Below are 16,539 nucleotides of genomic sequence, written 5' to 3' on the forward strand. Positions count from 1 at the left end.
TTAACTTGCCTCTCTAATGTGATTTGTGATGAGACCTTATGCCACCAGTGGGGAGAGCTCGCACTCACAGGTGCTTCATCCAAAGATCTTCATGCAACATAGCGATGTCTTGTTTCAGGTAAAAGAAAAAGTGCCACATTCTTTCATGGCCGGTCACTGGTTGCTCCGCCTTGCGCTAAAAGAGGGTCTCCCCGTCGGGGAATCGAACCCCGGTCTTCCGCGTGACAGGCGGAGATACTATCCACTATACTAACGAGGACACGTGCTGTGTCTCGCAGTGATGCTGAGTCAGGTGACGTGCACTTGTCCCCTTGATTTTAAAGTACTCTGAATCATTGTGCCTGCAAGGAGGTGGTAAAAAGAACACATTGTGGTGATATTGACTCACTGTTGCCACTCCTCTTTTACCATCGTCAGTTTGTGGACTTATGATAGGAAAAACTCAAAGAATCTTGGTGACCTACAAGTTTGATTCATCTGCCTTCCTAGTTAAGTCATGCAAACCATTTGCTGCAAAATTGGCTTTAGCTACATTGGCAATTCATTTTGTCTTCGTATTCCAGTGCATTGTACCGAACTGCAATATCCATCTTAGATCAACTCAGATTTTGCATTTCTCTCTTTCCCACATGCAAGTTCTGAATTTCTTGGCACACATTACTGCTTTGCATCTACTAAAAGCACTCCAGAGAAAGCTTCACTTCATACCTTCATGAGGTAGGTGTCGTTTGTACTTGTATTTTGGTGGTATTTTTGTTTTTTTTTTTGTTTGTGTGCGTTGTTTGTCTACTCTTGGAACATCCTGTGATTGGTTAGGGTAGGATTAGAGTTTAATTACGTTGGCCTCAGATTCTGGTTAATTCCAGGCTTCTTGTGCTAACCTTGTTGTTTGTTAGCTGTTGTTGGCAGTAATTAGTTGCTGCAGGTGCACTTGCCGCCATGCTCCAAGGAGTGAATTGGGGGCGGATACATTTTTTCTCCAGCTTTGTTAGTTCTTCCTCAGCCTCGCTTCTTCTTTCCTAGCCTCGTTAGCGCAGTAGGTAGCGCGTCAGTCTCATAATCTGAAGGTCGTGAGTTCGACCCTCACACGGGGCAGCAGAAGCTTTTTGAAAAGATTGACGAGCCCCCAAAAGATGCTCAAACGCTCTTTCCTTATTCACTCGCATGCTGAGCACACCCCCTACCTGAAAATAGTATTGGCACATGACTCTTACAGGTCATCCCTAGTTGATTCAAGCTGTGCTTTTTCTTTTGTAAATTCGCGTGTACACAGCAAGTTGTGTTGCATCCAATTCAATTCTCTCCACTGACCGTTCAGTCAATATCTTGATGGCGTCTGTATTGACACCTCTACTGAGACATCAAGCTGCCTCTTTGGAGCATGTTCGCTCCCAGATCAAACTGCAGTGTCGTGGTGCCAACACAGAATAATGGACCACGTCGGACACTTTTCACTTTTGATTCTTTTTGATTCACTTTTGATGACACGCTTTTGAATACCTGATCACCTGGAATTGGTACCAGCTTGAAGTTAATAGTGAGTAGACTTATGGAGATTCATTTATTTGAATTTTCTTCTCAAGCCATTTGCAACTCAGAAGCAATGACACTTGTGCACTCATCATTGAGCTTGAGGAAGTCCAAGGAATTGATCTCTATGTTACTCTCGCTCCGCCGAGCTGCGATGGCCGAGAGGTTAAGGCGTTGGACTTGAAATCCAATGGGGTTTCCCCGCGCAGGTTCGACTCCTGCTTGCAGCGTGAGTGTCTTGTTGGGCGTGTGGAAAGAGAGAGTGTGCTCTCTTCCTGCTAGCCAGTTTTAAATATGCTTCTCATGCCATTTGCAACTTTGTGCTGCCAAACTTTAGCAGTCCTAACTGATCCTGAAATAGTCCCAGGAATTGAGTTACAAATGGCTGCTTCGTCGTTACAATGTGTTGGCATGGAAATGCAGTGGGGTCTCTTGCAGCTTAGAGGATTAACTTGCCTCTCTAATGTGATTTGTGATGAGACCTTATGCCACCAGTGGGGAGAGCTTGCACTCACAGGTGCTTCATCCAAAGATCTTCATGCAACATAGCGATGTCTTGTTTCAGGTAAAAGAAAAAGTGCCACATTCTTTCATGGCCGGTCACTGGTTGCTCCGCCTTGCGCTAAAAGAGGGTCTCCCCGTCGGGGAATCGAACCCCGGTCTTCCGCGTGACAGGCGGAGATACTATCCACTATACTAACGAGGACACATGCTGTGGCTCGCAGTGATGCTGAGTCAGGTGACGTGCACTTGTCCCCTTGATTTTAAAGTACTCTGAATCATTGTGCCTGCAAGGAGGTGGTAAAAAGAACACATTGTGGTGATATTGACTCACTGTTGCCACTCCTCTTTTACCATCGTCAGTTTGTGGACTTATGATAGGAAAAACTCAAAGAATCTTGGTGACCTACAGGTTTGATTCATCTGCCTTCCTAGTTAAGTCATGCGAACCATTTCCTGCAAAATTGGCTTTAGCTACATTGGCAATTCATTTTGTCTTCGTATTCCAGTGCATTGTACCGAACTGCAATATCCATCTTAGATCAACTGAGATTTTGCATTTCTCTCTTTCCCACATGCAAGTTCTGAATTTCTTGGCACACATTACTGCTTTGCATCTACTAAAAGCACTCCAGAGAAAGCTTCACTTCATACCTTCATGAGGTAGGTGTCGTTTGTACTTGTATTTTGGTGGTATTTTTGTTTTTTTTTTGTTTGTGTGCGTTGTTTGTCTACTCTTGGAACATCCTGTGATTGGTTAGGGTAGGATTAGAGTTTAATTACGTTGGCCTCAGATTCTGGTTAATTCCAGGCTTCTTGTGCTAACCTTGTTGTTTGTTAGCTGTTGTTGGCAGTAATTAGTTGCTGCAGGTGCACTTGCCGCCATGCTCCAAGGAGTGAATTGGGGGCGGATACATTTTTTCTCCAGCTTTGTTAGTTCTTCCTCAGCCTCGCTTCTTCTTTCCTAGCCTCGTTAGCGCAGTAGGTAGCGCGTCAGTCTCATAATCTGAAGGTCGTGAGTTCGACCCTCACACGGGGCAGCAGAAGCTTTTTGAAAAGATTGACGAGCCCCCAAAAGATGCTCAAACGCTCTTTCCTTATTCACTCGCATGCTGAGCACACCCCCTACCTGAAAATAGTATTGGCACATGACTCTTACAGGTCATCCCTAGTTGATTCAAGCTGTGCTTTTTCTTTTGTAAATTCGCGTGTGCACAGCAAGTTGTGTTGCATCCAATTCAATTCTCTCCACTGACCGTTCAGTCAATACCTTGATGGCGTCTGTATTGACACCTCTACTGAGACATCAAGCTGCCTCTTTGGAGCATGTTTGCTCCCAGATCAAACTGCAGTGTCGTGGAGCCAACACAGAATAATGGACCACGTCGGACACTTTTCACTTTTGATTCTTTTTGATTCACTTTTGATGACACGCTTTTGAATACCTGATCACCTGGAATTGGTACCAGCTTGAAGTTAATAGTGAGTAGACTTATGGAGATTCATTTATTTGAATTTTCTTCTCAAGCCATTTGCAACTCAGAAGCAATGACACTTGTGCACTCATCATTGAGCTTGAGGAAGTCCAAGGAATTGATCTCTATGTTACTCTCGCTCCGCCGAGCTGCGATGGCCGAGAGGTTAAGGCGTTGGACTTGAAATCCAATGGGGTTTCCCCGCGCAGGTTCGACTCCTGCTTGCAGCGTGAGTGTCTTGTTGGGCGTGTGGAAAGAGAGAGTGTGCTCTCTTCCTGCTAGCCAGTTTTAAATATGCTTCTCATGCCATTTGCAACTTTGTGCTGCCAAACTTTAGCAGTCCTAACTGATCCTGAAATAGTCCCAGGAATTGAGTTACAAATGGCTGCTTCGTCGTTACAATGTGTTGGCATGGAAATGCAGTGGGGTCTCTTGCAGCTTAGAGGATTAACTTGCCTCTCTAATGTGATTTGTGATGAGACCTTATGCCACCAGTGGGGAGAGCTTGCACTCACAGGTGCTTCATCCAAAGATCTTCATGCAACATAGCGATGTCTTGTTTCAGGTAAAAGAAAAAGTGCCACATTCTTTCATGGCCGGTCACTGGTTGCTCCGCCTTGCGCTAAAAGAGGGTCTCCCCGTCGGGGAATCGAACCCCGGTCTTCCGCGTGACAGGCGGAGATACTATCCACTATACTAACGAGGACACGTGCTGTGTCTCGCAGTGATGCTGAGTCAGGTGACGTGCACTTGTCCCCTTGATTTTAAAGTACTCTGAATCATTGTGCCTGCAAGGAGGTGGTAAAAAGAACACATTGTGGTGATATTGACTCACTGTTGCCACTCCTCTTTTACCATCGTCAGTTTGTGGACTTATGATAGGAAAAACTCAAAGAATCTTGGTGACCTACAGGTTTGATTCATCTGCCTTCCTAGTTAAGTCATGCGAACCATTTGCTGCAAAATTGGCTTTAGCTACATTGGCAATTCATTTTGTCTTCGTATTCCAGTGCATTGTACCGAACTGCAATATCCATCTTAGATCAACTGAGATTTTGCATTTCTCTCTTTCCCACATGCAAGTTCTGAATTTCTTGGCACACATTACTGCTTTGCATCTACTAAAAGCACTCCAGAGAAAGCTTCACTTCATACCTTCATGAGGTAGGTGTCGTTTGTACTTGTATTTTGGTGGTATTTTTGTTTTTTTTTTTGTTTGTGTGCGTTTTTTGTCTACTCTTGGAACATCCTGTGATTGGTTAGGGTAGGATTAGAGTTTAATTACGTTGGCCTCAGATTCTGGTTAATTCCAGGCTTCTTGTGCTAACCTTGTTGTTTGTTAGCTGTTGTTGGCAGTAATTAGTTGCTGCAAGTGCACTTGCCGCCATGCTCCAAGGAGTGAATTGGGGGCGGATACATTTTTTCTCCAGCTTTGTTAGTTCTTCCTCAGCCTCGCTTCTTCTTTCCTAGCCTCGTTAGCGCAGTAGGTAGCGCGTCAGTCTCATAATCTGAAGGTCGTGAGTTCGACCCTCACACGGGGCAGCAGAAGCTTTTTGAAAAGATTGACGAGCCCCCAAAAGATGCTCAAACGCTCTTTCCTTATTCACTCGCATGCTGAGCACACCCCCTACCTGAAAATAGTATTGGCACATGACTCTTACAGGTCATCCCTAGTTGATTCAAGCTGTGCTTTTTCTTTTGTAAATTCGCGTGTACACAGCAAGTTGTGTTGCATCCAATTCAATTCTCTCCACTGACCGTTCAGTCAATATCTTGATGGCGTCTGTATTGACACCTCTACTGAGACATCAAGCTGCCTCTTTGGAGCATGTTCGCTCCCAGATCAAACTGCAGTGTCGTGGTGCCAACACAGAATAATGGACCACGTCGGACACTTTTCACTTTTGATTCTTTTTGATTCACTTTTGATGACACGCTTTTGAATACCTGATCACCTGGAATTGGTACCAGCTTGAAGTTAATAGTGAGTAGACTTATGGAGATTCATTTATTTGAATTTTCTTCTCAAGCCATTTGCAACTCAGAAGCAATGACACTTGTGCACTCATCATTGAGCTTGAGGAAGTCCAAGGAATTGATCTCTATGTTACTCTCGCTCCGCCGAGCTGCGATGGCCGAAAGGTTAAGGCGTTGGACTTGAAATCCAATGGGGTTTCCCCGCGCAGGTTCGACTCCTGCTTGCAGCGTGAGTGTCTTGTTGGGCGTGTGGAAAGAGAGAGTGTGCTCTCTTCCTGCTAGCCAGTTTTAAATATGCTTCTCATGCCATTTGCAACTTTGTGCTGCCAAACTTTAGCAGTCCTAACTGATCCTGAAATAGTCCCAGGAATTGAGTTACAAATGGCTGCTTCGTCGTTACAATGTGTTGGCATGGAAATGCAGTGGGGTCTCTTGCAGCGTAGAGGATTAACTTGCCTCTCTAATGTGATTTGTGATGAGACCTTATGCCACCAGTGGGGAGAGCTCGCACTCACAGGTGCTTCATCCAAAGATCTTCATGCAACATAGCGATGTCTTGTTTCAGGTAAAAGAAAAAGTGCCACATTCTTTCATGGCCGGTCACTGGTTGCTCCGCCTTGCGCTAAAAGAGGGTCTCCCCGTCGGGGAATCGAACCCCGGTCTTCCGCGTGACAGGCGGAGATACTATCCACTATACTAACGAGGACACGTGCTGTGTCTCGCAGTGATGCTGAGTCAGGTGACGTGCACTTGTCCCCTTGATTTTAAAGTACTCTGAATCATTGTGCCTGCAAGGAGGTGGTAAAAAGAACACATTGTGGTGATATTGACTCACTGTTGCCACTCCTCTTTTACCATCGTCAGTTTGTGGACTTATGATAGGAAAAACTCAAAGAATCTTGGTGACCTACAAGTTTGATTCATCTGCCTTCCTAGTTAAGTCATGCAAACCATTTGCTGCAAAATTGGCTTTAGCTACATTGGCAATTCATTTTGTCTTCGTATTCCAGTGCATTGTACCGAACTGCAATATCCATCTTAGATCAACTGAGATTTTGCATTTCTCTCTTTCCCACATGCAAGTTCTGAATTTCTTGGCACACATTACTGCTTTGCATCTACTAAAAGCACTCCAGAGAAAGCTTCACTTCATACCTTCATGAGGTAGGTGTCGTTTGTACTTGTATTTTGGTGGTATTTTTGTTTTTTTTTTTGTTTGTGTGCGTTGTTTGTCTACTCTTGGAACATCCTGTGATTGGTTAGGGTAGGATTAGAGTTTAATTACGTTGGCCTCAGATTCTGGTTAATTCCAGGCTTCTTGTGCTAACCTTGTTGTTTGTTAGCTGTTGTTGGCAGTAATTAGTTGCTGCAGGTGCACTTGCCGCCATGCTCCAAGGAGTGAATTGGGGGCGGATACATTTTTTCTCCAGCTTTGTTAGTTCTTCCTCAGCCTCGCTTCTTCTTTCCTAGCCTCGTTAGCGCAGTAGGTAGCGCGTCAGTCTCATAATCTGAAGGTCGTGAGTTCGACCCTCACACGGGGCAGCAGAAGCTATTTGAAAAGATTGACGAGCCCCCAAAAGATGCTCAAACGCTCTTTCCTTATTCACTCGCATGCTGAGCACACCCCCTACCTGAAAATAGTATTGGCACATGACTCTTACAGGTCATCCCTAGTTGATTCAAGCTGTGCTTTTTCTTTTGTAAATTCGCGTGTACACAGCAAGTTGTGTTGCATCCAATTCAATTCTCTCCACTGACCGTTCAGTCAATATCTTGATGGCGTCTGTATTGACACCTCTACTGAGACATCAAGCTGCCTCTTTGGAGCATGTTCGCTCCCAGATCAAACTGCAGTGTCGTGGTGCCAACACAGAATAATGGACCACGTCGGACACTTTTCACTTTTGATTCTTTTTGATTCACTTTTGATGACACGCTTTTGAATACCTGATCACCTGGAATTGGTACCAGCTTGAAGTTAATAGTGAGTAGACTTATGGAGATTCATTTATTTGAATTTTCTTCTCAAGCCATTTGCAACTCAGAAGCAATGACACTTGTGCACTCATCATTGAGCTTGAGGAAGTCCAAGGAATTGATCTCTATGTTACTCTCGCTCCGCCGAGCTGCGATGGCCGAAAGGTTAAGGCGTTGGACTTGAAATCCAATGGGGTTTCCCCGCGCAGGTTCGACTCCTGCTTGCAGCGTGAGTGTCTTGTTGGGCGTGTGGAAAGAGAGAGTGTGCTCTCTTCCTGCTAGCCAGTTTTAAATATGCTTCTCATGCCATTTGCAACTTTGTGCTGCCAAACTTTAGCAGTCCTAACTGATCCTGAAATAGTCCCAGGAATTGAGTTACAAATGGCTGCTTCGTCGTTACAATGTGTTGGCATGGAAATGCAGTGGGGTCTCTTGCAGCGTAGAGGATTAACTTGCCTCTCTAATGTGATTTGTGATGAGACCTTATGCCACCAGTGGGGAGAGCTCGCACTCACAGGTGCTTCATCCAAAGATCTTCATGCAACATAGCGATGTCTTGTTTCAGGTAAAAGAAAAAGTGCCACATTCTTTCATGGCCGGTCACTGGTTGCTCCGCCTTGCGCTAAAAGAGGGTCTCCCCGTCGGGGAATCGAACCCCGGTCTTCCGCGTGACAGGCGGAGATACTATCCACTATACTAACGAGGACACGTGCTGTGTCTCGCAGTGATGCTGAGTCAGGTGACGTGCACTTGTCCCCTTGATTTTAAAGTACTCTGAATCATTGTGCCTGCAAGGAGGTGGTAAAAAGAACACATTGTGGTGATATTGACTCACTGTTGCCACTCCTCTTTTACCATCGTCAGTTTGTGGACTTATGATAGGAAAAACTCAAAGAATCTTGGTGACCTACAAGTTTGATTCATCTGCCTTCCTAGTTAAGTCATGCAAACCATTTGCTGCAAAATTGGCTTTAGCTACATTGGCAATTCATTTTGTCTTCGTATTCCAGTGCATTGTACCGAACTGCAATATCCATCTTAGATCAACTGAGATTTTGCATTTCTCTCTTTCCCACATGCAAGTTCTGAATTTCTTGGCACACATTACTGCTTTGCATCTACTAAAAGCACTCCAGAGAAAGCTTCACTTCATACCTTCATGAGGTAGGTGTCGTTTGTACTTGTATTTTGGTGGTATTTTTGTTTTTTTTTTTGTTTGTGTGCGTTGTTTGTCTACTCTTGGAACATCCTGTGATTGGTTAGGGTAGGATTAGAGTTTAATTACGTTGGCCTCAGATTCTGGTTAATTCCAGGCTTCTTGTGCTAACCTTGTTGTTTGTTAGCTGTTGTTGGCAGTAATTAGTTGCTGCAGGTGCACTTGCCGCCATGCTCCAAGGAGTGAATTGGGGGCGGATACATTTTTTCTCCAGCTTTGTTAGTTCTTCCTCAGCCTCGCTTCTTCTTTCCTAGCCTCGTTAGCGCAGTAGGTAGCGCGTCAGTCTCATAATCTGAAGGTCGTGAGTTCGACCCTCACACGGGGCAGCAGAAGCTATTTGAAAAGATTGACGAGCCCCCAAAAGATGCTCAAACGCTCTTTCCTTATTCACTCGCATGCTGAGCACACCCCCTACCTGAAAATAGTATTGGCACATGACTCTTACAGGTCATCCCTAGTTGATTCAAGCTGTGCTTTTTCTTTTGTAAATTCGCGTGTACACAGCAAGTTGTGTTGCATCCAATTCAATTCTCTCCACTGACCGTTCAGTCAATATCTTGATGGCGTCTGTATTGACACCTCTACTGAGACATCAAGCTGCCTCTTTGGAGCATGTTCGCTCCCAGATCAAACTGCAGTGTCGTGGTGCCAACACAGAATAATGGACCACGTCGGACACTTTTCACTTTTGATTCTTTTTGATTCACTTTTGATGACACGCTTTTGAATACCTGATCACCTGGAATTGGTACCAGCTTGAAGTTAATAGTGAGTAGACTTATGGAGATTCATTTATTTGAATTTTCTTCTCAAGCCATTTGCAACTCAGAAGCAATGACACTTGTGCACTCATCATTGAGCTTGAGGAAGTCCAAGGAATTGATCTCTATGTTACTCTCGCTCCGCCGAGCTGCGATGGCCGAAAGGTTAAGGCGTTGGACTTGAAATCCAATGGGGTTTCCCCGCGCAGGTTCGACTCCTGCTTGCAGCGTGAGTGTCTTGTTGGGCGTGTGGAAAGAGAGAGTGTGCTCTCTTCCTGCTAGCCAGTTTTAAATATGCTTCTCATGCCATTTGCAACTTTGTGCTGCCAAACTTTAGCAGTCCTAACTGATCCTGAAATAGTCCCAGGAATTGAGTTACAAATGGCTGCTTCGTCGTTACAATGTGTTGGCATGGAAATGCAGTGGGGTCTCTTGCAGCTTAGAGGATTAACTTGCCTCTCTAATGTGATTTGTGATGAGACCTTATGCCACCAGTGGGGAGAGCTTGCACTCACAGGTGCTTCATCCAAAGATCTTCATGCAACATAGCGATGTCTTGTTTCAGGTAAAAGAAAAAGTGCCACATTCTTTCATGGCCGGTCACTGGTTGCTCCGCCTTGCGCTAAAAGAGGGTCTCCCCGTCGGGGAATCGAACCCCGGTCTTCCGCGTGACAGGCGGAGATACTATCCACTATACTAACGAGGACACGTGCTGTGTCTCGCAGTGATGCTGAGTCAGGTGACGTGCACTTGTCCCCTTGATTTTAAAGTACTCTGAATCATTGTGCCTGCAAGGAGGTGGTAAAAAGAACACATTGTGGTGATATTGACTCACTGTTGCCACTCCTCTTTTACCATCGTCAGTTTGTGGACTTATGATAGGAAAAACTCAAAGAATCTTGGTGACCTACAGGTTTGATTCATCTGCCTTCCTAGTTAAGTCATGCGAACCATTTGCTGCAAAATTGGCTTTAGCTACATTGGCAATTCATTTTGTCTTCGTATTCCAGTGCATTGTACCGAACTGCAATATCCATCTTAGATCAACTGAGATTTTGCATTTCTCTCTTTCCCACATGCAAGTTCTGAATTTCTTGGCACACATTACTGCTTTGCATCTACTAAAAGCACTCCAGAGAAAGCTTCACTTCATACCTTCATGAGGTAGGTGTCGTTTGTACTTGTATTTTGGTGGTATTTTTGTTTTTTTTTTTGTTTGTGTGCGTTTTTTGTCTACTCTTGGAACATCCTGTGATTGGTTAGGGTAGGATTAGAGTTTAATTACGTTGGCCTCAGATTCTGGTTAATTCCAGGCTTCTTGTGCTAACCTTGTTGTTTGTTAGCTGTTGTTGGCAGTAATTAGTTGCTGCAAGTGCACTTGCCGCCATGCTCCAAGGAGTGAATTGGGGGCGGATACATTTTTTCTCCAGCTTTGTTAGTTCTTCCTCAGCCTCGCTTCTTCTTTCCTAGCCTCGTTAGCGCAGTAGGTAGCGCGTCAGTCTCATAATCTGAATGTCGTGAGTTCGACCCTCACACGGGGCAGCAGAAGCTTTTTGAAAAGATTGACGAGCCCCCAAAAGATGCTCAAACGCTCTTTCCTTATTCACTCGCATGCTGAGCACACCCCCTACCTGAAAATAGTATTGGCACATGACTCTTACAGGTCATCCCTAGTTGATTCAAGCTGTGCTTTTTCTTTTGTAAATTCGCGTGTACACAGCAAGTTGTGTTGCATCCAATTCAATTCTCTCCACTGACCGTTCAGTCAATACCTTGATGGCGTCTGTATTGACACCTCTACTGAGACATCAAGCTGCCTCTTTGGAGCATGTTCGCTCCCAGATCAAACTGCAGTGTCGTGGAGCCAACACAGAATAATGGACCACGTCGGACACTTTTCACTTTTGATTCTTTTTGATTCACTTTTGATGACACGCTTTTGAATACCTGATCACCTGGAATTGGTACCAGCTTGAAGTTAATAGTGAGTAGACTTATGGAGATTCATTTATTTGAATTTTCTTCTCAAGCCATTTGCAACTCAGAAGCAATGACACTTGTGCACTCATCATTGAGCTTGAGGAAGTCCAAGGAATTGATCTCTATGTTACTCTCGCTCCGCCGAGCTGCGATGGCCGAGAGGTTAAGGCGTTGGACTTGAAATCCAATGGGGTTTCCCCGCGCAGGTTCGACTCCTGCTTGCAGCGTGAGTGTCTTGTTGGGCGTGTGGAAAGAGAGAGTGTGCTCTCTTCCTGCTAGCCAGTTTTAAATATGCTTCTCATGCCATTTGCAACTTTGTGCTGCCAAACTTTAGCAGTCCTAACTGATCCTGAAATAGTCCCAGGAATTGAGTTACAAATGGCTGCTTCGTCGTTACAATGTGTTGGCATGGAAATGCAGTGGGGTCTCTTGCAGCTTAGAGGATTAACTTGCCTCTCTAATGTGATTTGTGATGAGACCTTATGCCACCAGTGGGGAGAGCTTGCACTCACAGGTGCTTCATCCAAAGATCTTCATGCAACATAGCGATGTCTTGTTTCAGGTAAAAGAAAAAGTGCCACATTCTTTCATGGCCGGTCACTGGTTGCTCCGCCTTGCGCTAAAAGAGGGTCTCCCCGTCGGGGAATCGAACCCCGGTCTTCCGCGTGACAGGCGGAGATACTATCCACTATACTAACGAGGACACATGCTGTGGCTCGCAGTGATGCTGAGTCAGGTGACGTGCACTTGTCCCCTTGATTTTAAAGTACTCTGAATCATTGTGCCTGCAAGGAGGTGGTAAAAAGAACACATTGTGGTGATATTGACTCACTGTTGCCACTCCTCTTTTACCATCGTCAGTTTGTGGACTTATGATAGGAAAAACTCAAAGAATCTTGGTGACCTACAGGTTTGATTCATCTGCCTTCCTAGTTAAGTCATGCGAACCATTTCCTGCAAAATTGGCTTTAGCTACATTGGCAATTCATTTTGTCTTCGTATTCCAGTGCATTGTACCGAACTGCAATATCCATCTTAGATCAACTGAGATTTTGCATTTCTCTCTTTCCCACATGCAAGTTCTGAATTTCTTGGCACACATTACTGCTTTGCATCTACTAAAAGCACTCCAGAGAAAGCTTCACTTCATACCTTCATGAGGTAGGTGTCGTTTGTACTTGTATTTTGGTGGTATTTTTGTTTTTTTTTTTGTTTGTGTGCGTTTTTTGTCTACTCTTGGAACATCCTGTGATTGGTTAGGGTAGGATTAGAGTTTAATTACGTTGGCCTCAGATTCTGGTTAATTCCAGGCTTCTTGTGCTAACCTTGTTGTTTGTTAGCTGTTGTTGGCAGTAATTAGTTGCTGCAAGTGCACTTGCCGCCATGCTCCAAGGAGTGAATTGGGGGCGGATACATTTTTTCTCCAGCTTTGTTAGTTCTTCCTCAGCCTCGCTTCTTCTTTCCTAGCCTCGTTAGCGCAGTAGGTAGCGCGTCAGTCTCATAATCTGAAGGTCGTGAGTTCGACCCTCACACGGGGCAGCAGAAGCTTTTTGAAAAGATTGACGAGCCCCCAAAAGATGCTCAAACGCTCTTTCCTTATTCACTCGCATGCTGAGCACACCCCCTACCTGAAAATAGTATTGGCACATGACTCTTACAGGTCATCCCTAGTTGATTCAAGCTGTGCTTTTTCTTTTGTAAATTCGCGTGTACACAGCAAGTTGTGTTGCATCCAATTCAATTCTCTCCACTGACCGTTCAGTCAATACCTTGATGGCGTCTGTATTGACACCTCTACTGAGACATCAAGCTGCCTCTTTGGAGCATGTTCGCTCCCAGATCAAACTGCAGTGTCGTGGAGCCAACACAGAATAATGGACCACGTCGGACACTTTTCACTTTTGATTCTTTTTGATTCACTTTTGATGACACGCTTTTGAATACCTGATCACCTGGAATTGGTACCAGCTTGAAGTTAATAGTGAGTAGACTTATGGAGATTCATTTATTTGAATTTTCTTCACAAGCCATTTGCAACTCAGAAGCAATGACACTTGTGCACTCATCATTGAGCTTGAGGAAGTCCAAGGAATTGATCTCTATGTTACTCTCGCTCCGCCGAGCTGCGATGGCCGAGAGGTTAAGGCGTTGGACTTGAAATCCAATGGGGTTTCCCCGCGCAGGTTCGACTCCTGCTTGCAGCGTGAGTGTCTTGTTGGGCGTGTGGAAAGAGAGAGTGTGCTCTCTTCCTGCTAGCCAGTTTTAAATATGCTTCTCATGCCATTTGCAACTTTGTGCTGCCAAACTTTAGCAGTCCTAACTGATCCTGAAATAGTCCCAGGAATTGAGTTACAAATGGCTGCTTCGTCGTTACAATGTGTTGGCATGGAAATGCAGTGGGGTCTCTTGCAGCTTAGAGGATTAACTTGCCTCTCTAATGTGATTTGTGATGAGACCTTATGCCACCAGTGGGGAGAGCTTGCACTCACAGGTGCTTCATCCAAAGATCTTCATGCAACATAGCGATGTCTTGTTTCAGGTAAAAGAAAAAGTGCCACATTCTTTCATGGCCGGTCACTGGTTGCTCCGCCTTGCGCTAAAAGAGGGTCTCCCCGTCGGGGAATCGAACCCCGGTCTTCCGCGTGACAGGCGGAGATACTATCCACTATACTAACGAGGACACATGCTGTGGCTCGCAGTGATGCTGAGTCAGGTGACGTGCACTTGTCCCCTTGATTTTAAAGTACTCTGAATCATTGTGCCTGCAAGGAGGTGGTAAAAAGAACACATTGTGGTGATATTGACTCACTGTTGCCACTCCTCTTTTACCATCGTCAGTTTGTGGACTTATGATAGGAAAAACTCAAAGAATCTTGGTGACCTACAGGTTTGATTCATCTGCCTTCCTAGTTAAGTCATGCGAACCATTTCCTGCAAAATTGGCTTTAGCTACATTGGCAATTCATTTTGTCTTCGTATTCCAGTGCATTGTACCGAACTGCAATATCCATCTTAGATCAACTGAGATTTTGCATTTCTCTCTTTCCCACATGCAAGTTCTGAATTTCTTGGCACACATTACTGCTTTGCATCTACTAAAAGCACTCCAGAGAAAGCTTCACTTCATACCTTCATGAGGTAGGTGTCGTTTGTACTTGTATTTTGGTGGTATTTTTGTTTTTTTTTTGTTTGTGTGCGTTGTTTGTCTACTCTTGGAACATCCTGTGATTGGTTAGGGTAGGATTAGAGTTTAATTACGTTGGCCTCAGATTCTGGTTAATTCCAGGCTTCTTGTGCTAACCTTGTTGTTTGTTAGCTGTTGTTGGCAGTAATTAGTTGCTGCAGGTGCACTTGCCGCCATGCTCCAAGGAGTGAATTGGGGGCGGATACATTTTTTCTCCAGCTTTGTTAGTTCTTCCTCAGCCTCGCTTCTTCTTTCCTAGCCTCGTTAGCGCAGTAGGTAGCGCGTCAGTCTCATAATCTGAAGGTCGTGAGTTCGACCCTCACACGGGGCAGCAGAAGCTTTTTGAAAAGATTGACGAGCCCCCAAAAGATGCTCAAACGCTCTTTCCTTATTCACTCGCATGCTGAGCACACCCCCTACCTGAAAATAGTATTGGCACATGACTCTTACAGGTCATCCCTAGTTGATTCAAGCTGTGCTTTTTCTTTTGTAAATTCGCGTGTGCACAGCAAGTTGTGTTGCATCCAATTCAATTCTCTCCACTGACCGTTCAGTCAATACCTTGATGGCGTCTGTATTGACACCTCTACTGAGACATCAAGCTGCCTCTTTGGAGCATGTTTGCTCCCAGATCAAACTGCAGTGTCGTGGAGCCAACACAGAATAATGGACCACGTCGGACACTTTTCACTTTTGATTCTTTTTGATTCACTTTTGATGACACGCTTTTGAATACCTGATCACCTGGAATTGGTACCAGCTTGAAGTTAATAGTGAGTAGACTTATGGAGATTCATTTATTTGAATTTTCTTCTCAAGCCATTTGCAACTCAGAAGCAATGACACTTGTGCACTCATCATTGAGCTTGAGGAAGTCCAAGGAATTGATCTCTATGTTACTCTCGCTCCGCCGAGCTGCGATGGCCGAGAGGTTAAGGCGTTGGACTTGAAATCCAATGGGGTTTCCCCGCGCAGGTTCGACTCCTGCTTGCAGCGTGAGTGTCTTGTTGGGCGTGTGGAAAGAGAGAGTGTGCTCTCTTCCTGCTAGCCAGTTTTAAATATGCTTCTCATGCCATTTGCAACTTTGTGCTGCCAAACTTTAGCAGTCCTAACTGATCCTGAAATAGTCCCAGGAATTGAGTTACAAATGGCTGCTTCGTCGTTACAATGTGTTGGCATGGAAATGCAGTGGGGTCTCTTGCAGCGTAGAGGATTAACTTGCCTCTCTAATGTGATTTGTGATGAGACCTTATGCCACCAGTGGGGAGAGCTCGCACTCACAGGTGCTTCATCCAAAGATCTTCATGCAACATAGCGATGTCTTGTTTCAGGTAAAAGAAAAAGTGCCACATTCTTTCATGGCCGGTCACTGGTTGCTCCGCCTTGCGCTAAAAGAGGGTCTCCCCGTCGGGGAATCGAACCCCGGTCTTCCGCGTGACAGGCGGAGATACTATCCACTATACTAACGAGGACACGTGCTGTGTCTCGCAGTGATGCTGAGTCAGGTGACGTGCACTTGTCCCCTTGATTTTAAAGTACTCTGAATCATTGTGCCTGCAAGGAGGTGGTAAAAAGAACACATTGTGGTGATATTGACTCACTGTTGCCACTCCTCTTTTACCATCGTCAGTTTGTGGACTTATGATAGGAAAAACTCAAAGAATCTTGGTGACCTACAAGTTTGATTCATCTGCCTTCCTAGTTAAGTCATGCAAACCATTTGCTGCAAAATTGGCTTTAGCTACATTGGCAATTCATTTTGTCTTCGTATTCCAGTGCATTGTACCGAACTGCAATATCCATCTTAGATCAACTGAGATTTTGCATTTCTCTCTTTCCCACATGCAAGTTCTGAATTTCTTGGCACACATTACTGCTTTGCATCTACTAAAAGCACTCCAGAGAAAGCTTCACTTCATACCTTCATGAGGTAGGTGT

The 16,539-nt window shown here is 44.9% G+C and overlaps 25 non-coding genes across 25 annotated transcripts; 16 read left to right on the plus strand and 9 right to left on the minus strand.

Annotated features, from left to right (window-relative positions):
- Positions 1-187: 187 nt before the first annotated feature.
- trnad-guc (transfer RNA aspartic acid (anticodon GUC)) lies at positions 188-259 on the minus strand. Its single transcript has one exon. It is a non-coding gene; the product is annotated as a tRNA-Asp (tRNA).
- Positions 260-1,022: 763 nt separating this feature from the next.
- Positions 1,023-1,095, plus strand: trnam-cau (transfer RNA methionine (anticodon CAU)). Its single transcript has one exon. It is a non-coding gene; the product is annotated as a tRNA-Met (tRNA).
- A 583-nt stretch (positions 1,096-1,678) lies between these two features.
- Positions 1,679-1,760, plus strand: trnas-uga (transfer RNA serine (anticodon UGA)). The gene has a single exon. It is a non-coding gene; the product is annotated as a tRNA-Ser (tRNA).
- A 404-nt stretch (positions 1,761-2,164) lies between these two features.
- On the minus strand, positions 2,165-2,236 carry trnad-guc (transfer RNA aspartic acid (anticodon GUC)). Its single transcript has one exon. It is a non-coding gene; the product is annotated as a tRNA-Asp (tRNA).
- Positions 2,237-2,998: 762 nt separating this feature from the next.
- trnam-cau (transfer RNA methionine (anticodon CAU)) lies at positions 2,999-3,071 on the plus strand. Its single transcript has one exon. It is a non-coding gene; the product is annotated as a tRNA-Met (tRNA).
- Positions 3,072-3,654: 583 nt separating this feature from the next.
- On the plus strand, positions 3,655-3,736 carry trnas-uga (transfer RNA serine (anticodon UGA)). The gene has a single exon. It is a non-coding gene; the product is annotated as a tRNA-Ser (tRNA).
- Positions 3,737-4,140: 404 nt separating this feature from the next.
- Positions 4,141-4,212, minus strand: trnad-guc (transfer RNA aspartic acid (anticodon GUC)). Its single transcript has one exon. It is a non-coding gene; the product is annotated as a tRNA-Asp (tRNA).
- A 763-nt stretch (positions 4,213-4,975) lies between these two features.
- trnam-cau (transfer RNA methionine (anticodon CAU)) lies at positions 4,976-5,048 on the plus strand. The gene has a single exon. It is a non-coding gene; the product is annotated as a tRNA-Met (tRNA).
- Positions 5,049-5,631: 583 nt separating this feature from the next.
- trnas-uga (transfer RNA serine (anticodon UGA)) lies at positions 5,632-5,713 on the plus strand. The gene has a single exon. It is a non-coding gene; the product is annotated as a tRNA-Ser (tRNA).
- Positions 5,714-6,117: 404 nt separating this feature from the next.
- On the minus strand, positions 6,118-6,189 carry trnad-guc (transfer RNA aspartic acid (anticodon GUC)). Its single transcript has one exon. It is a non-coding gene; the product is annotated as a tRNA-Asp (tRNA).
- A 763-nt stretch (positions 6,190-6,952) lies between these two features.
- Positions 6,953-7,025, plus strand: trnam-cau (transfer RNA methionine (anticodon CAU)). Its single transcript has one exon. It is a non-coding gene; the product is annotated as a tRNA-Met (tRNA).
- Positions 7,026-7,608: 583 nt separating this feature from the next.
- Positions 7,609-7,690, plus strand: trnas-uga (transfer RNA serine (anticodon UGA)). The gene has a single exon. It is a non-coding gene; the product is annotated as a tRNA-Ser (tRNA).
- A 404-nt stretch (positions 7,691-8,094) lies between these two features.
- trnad-guc (transfer RNA aspartic acid (anticodon GUC)) lies at positions 8,095-8,166 on the minus strand. Its single transcript has one exon. It is a non-coding gene; the product is annotated as a tRNA-Asp (tRNA).
- Positions 8,167-8,929: 763 nt separating this feature from the next.
- On the plus strand, positions 8,930-9,002 carry trnam-cau (transfer RNA methionine (anticodon CAU)). The gene has a single exon. It is a non-coding gene; the product is annotated as a tRNA-Met (tRNA).
- A 583-nt stretch (positions 9,003-9,585) lies between these two features.
- Positions 9,586-9,667, plus strand: trnas-uga (transfer RNA serine (anticodon UGA)). The gene has a single exon. It is a non-coding gene; the product is annotated as a tRNA-Ser (tRNA).
- Positions 9,668-10,071: 404 nt separating this feature from the next.
- Positions 10,072-10,143, minus strand: trnad-guc (transfer RNA aspartic acid (anticodon GUC)). The gene has a single exon. It is a non-coding gene; the product is annotated as a tRNA-Asp (tRNA).
- A 763-nt stretch (positions 10,144-10,906) lies between these two features.
- On the plus strand, positions 10,907-10,979 carry trnam-cau (transfer RNA methionine (anticodon CAU)). Its single transcript has one exon. It is a non-coding gene; the product is annotated as a tRNA-Met (tRNA).
- Positions 10,980-11,562: 583 nt separating this feature from the next.
- On the plus strand, positions 11,563-11,644 carry trnas-uga (transfer RNA serine (anticodon UGA)). Its single transcript has one exon. It is a non-coding gene; the product is annotated as a tRNA-Ser (tRNA).
- Positions 11,645-12,048: 404 nt separating this feature from the next.
- trnad-guc (transfer RNA aspartic acid (anticodon GUC)) lies at positions 12,049-12,120 on the minus strand. Its single transcript has one exon. It is a non-coding gene; the product is annotated as a tRNA-Asp (tRNA).
- A 763-nt stretch (positions 12,121-12,883) lies between these two features.
- trnam-cau (transfer RNA methionine (anticodon CAU)) lies at positions 12,884-12,956 on the plus strand. Its single transcript has one exon. It is a non-coding gene; the product is annotated as a tRNA-Met (tRNA).
- Positions 12,957-13,539: 583 nt separating this feature from the next.
- trnas-uga (transfer RNA serine (anticodon UGA)) lies at positions 13,540-13,621 on the plus strand. The gene has a single exon. It is a non-coding gene; the product is annotated as a tRNA-Ser (tRNA).
- Positions 13,622-14,025: 404 nt separating this feature from the next.
- On the minus strand, positions 14,026-14,097 carry trnad-guc (transfer RNA aspartic acid (anticodon GUC)). The gene has a single exon. It is a non-coding gene; the product is annotated as a tRNA-Asp (tRNA).
- Positions 14,098-14,859: 762 nt separating this feature from the next.
- trnam-cau (transfer RNA methionine (anticodon CAU)) lies at positions 14,860-14,932 on the plus strand. The gene has a single exon. It is a non-coding gene; the product is annotated as a tRNA-Met (tRNA).
- A 583-nt stretch (positions 14,933-15,515) lies between these two features.
- On the plus strand, positions 15,516-15,597 carry trnas-uga (transfer RNA serine (anticodon UGA)). The gene has a single exon. It is a non-coding gene; the product is annotated as a tRNA-Ser (tRNA).
- A 404-nt stretch (positions 15,598-16,001) lies between these two features.
- trnad-guc (transfer RNA aspartic acid (anticodon GUC)) lies at positions 16,002-16,073 on the minus strand. Its single transcript has one exon. It is a non-coding gene; the product is annotated as a tRNA-Asp (tRNA).
- Positions 16,074-16,539: the final 466 nt, after the last annotated feature.

Source organism: Brachyhypopomus gauderio, chromosome 3, assembly GCF_052324685.1.
Source record: "Brachyhypopomus gauderio isolate BG-103 chromosome 3, BGAUD_0.2, whole genome shotgun sequence".
Classification (NCBI taxonomy): Eukaryota; Metazoa; Chordata; class Actinopteri; order Gymnotiformes; family Hypopomidae; genus Brachyhypopomus; species Brachyhypopomus gauderio.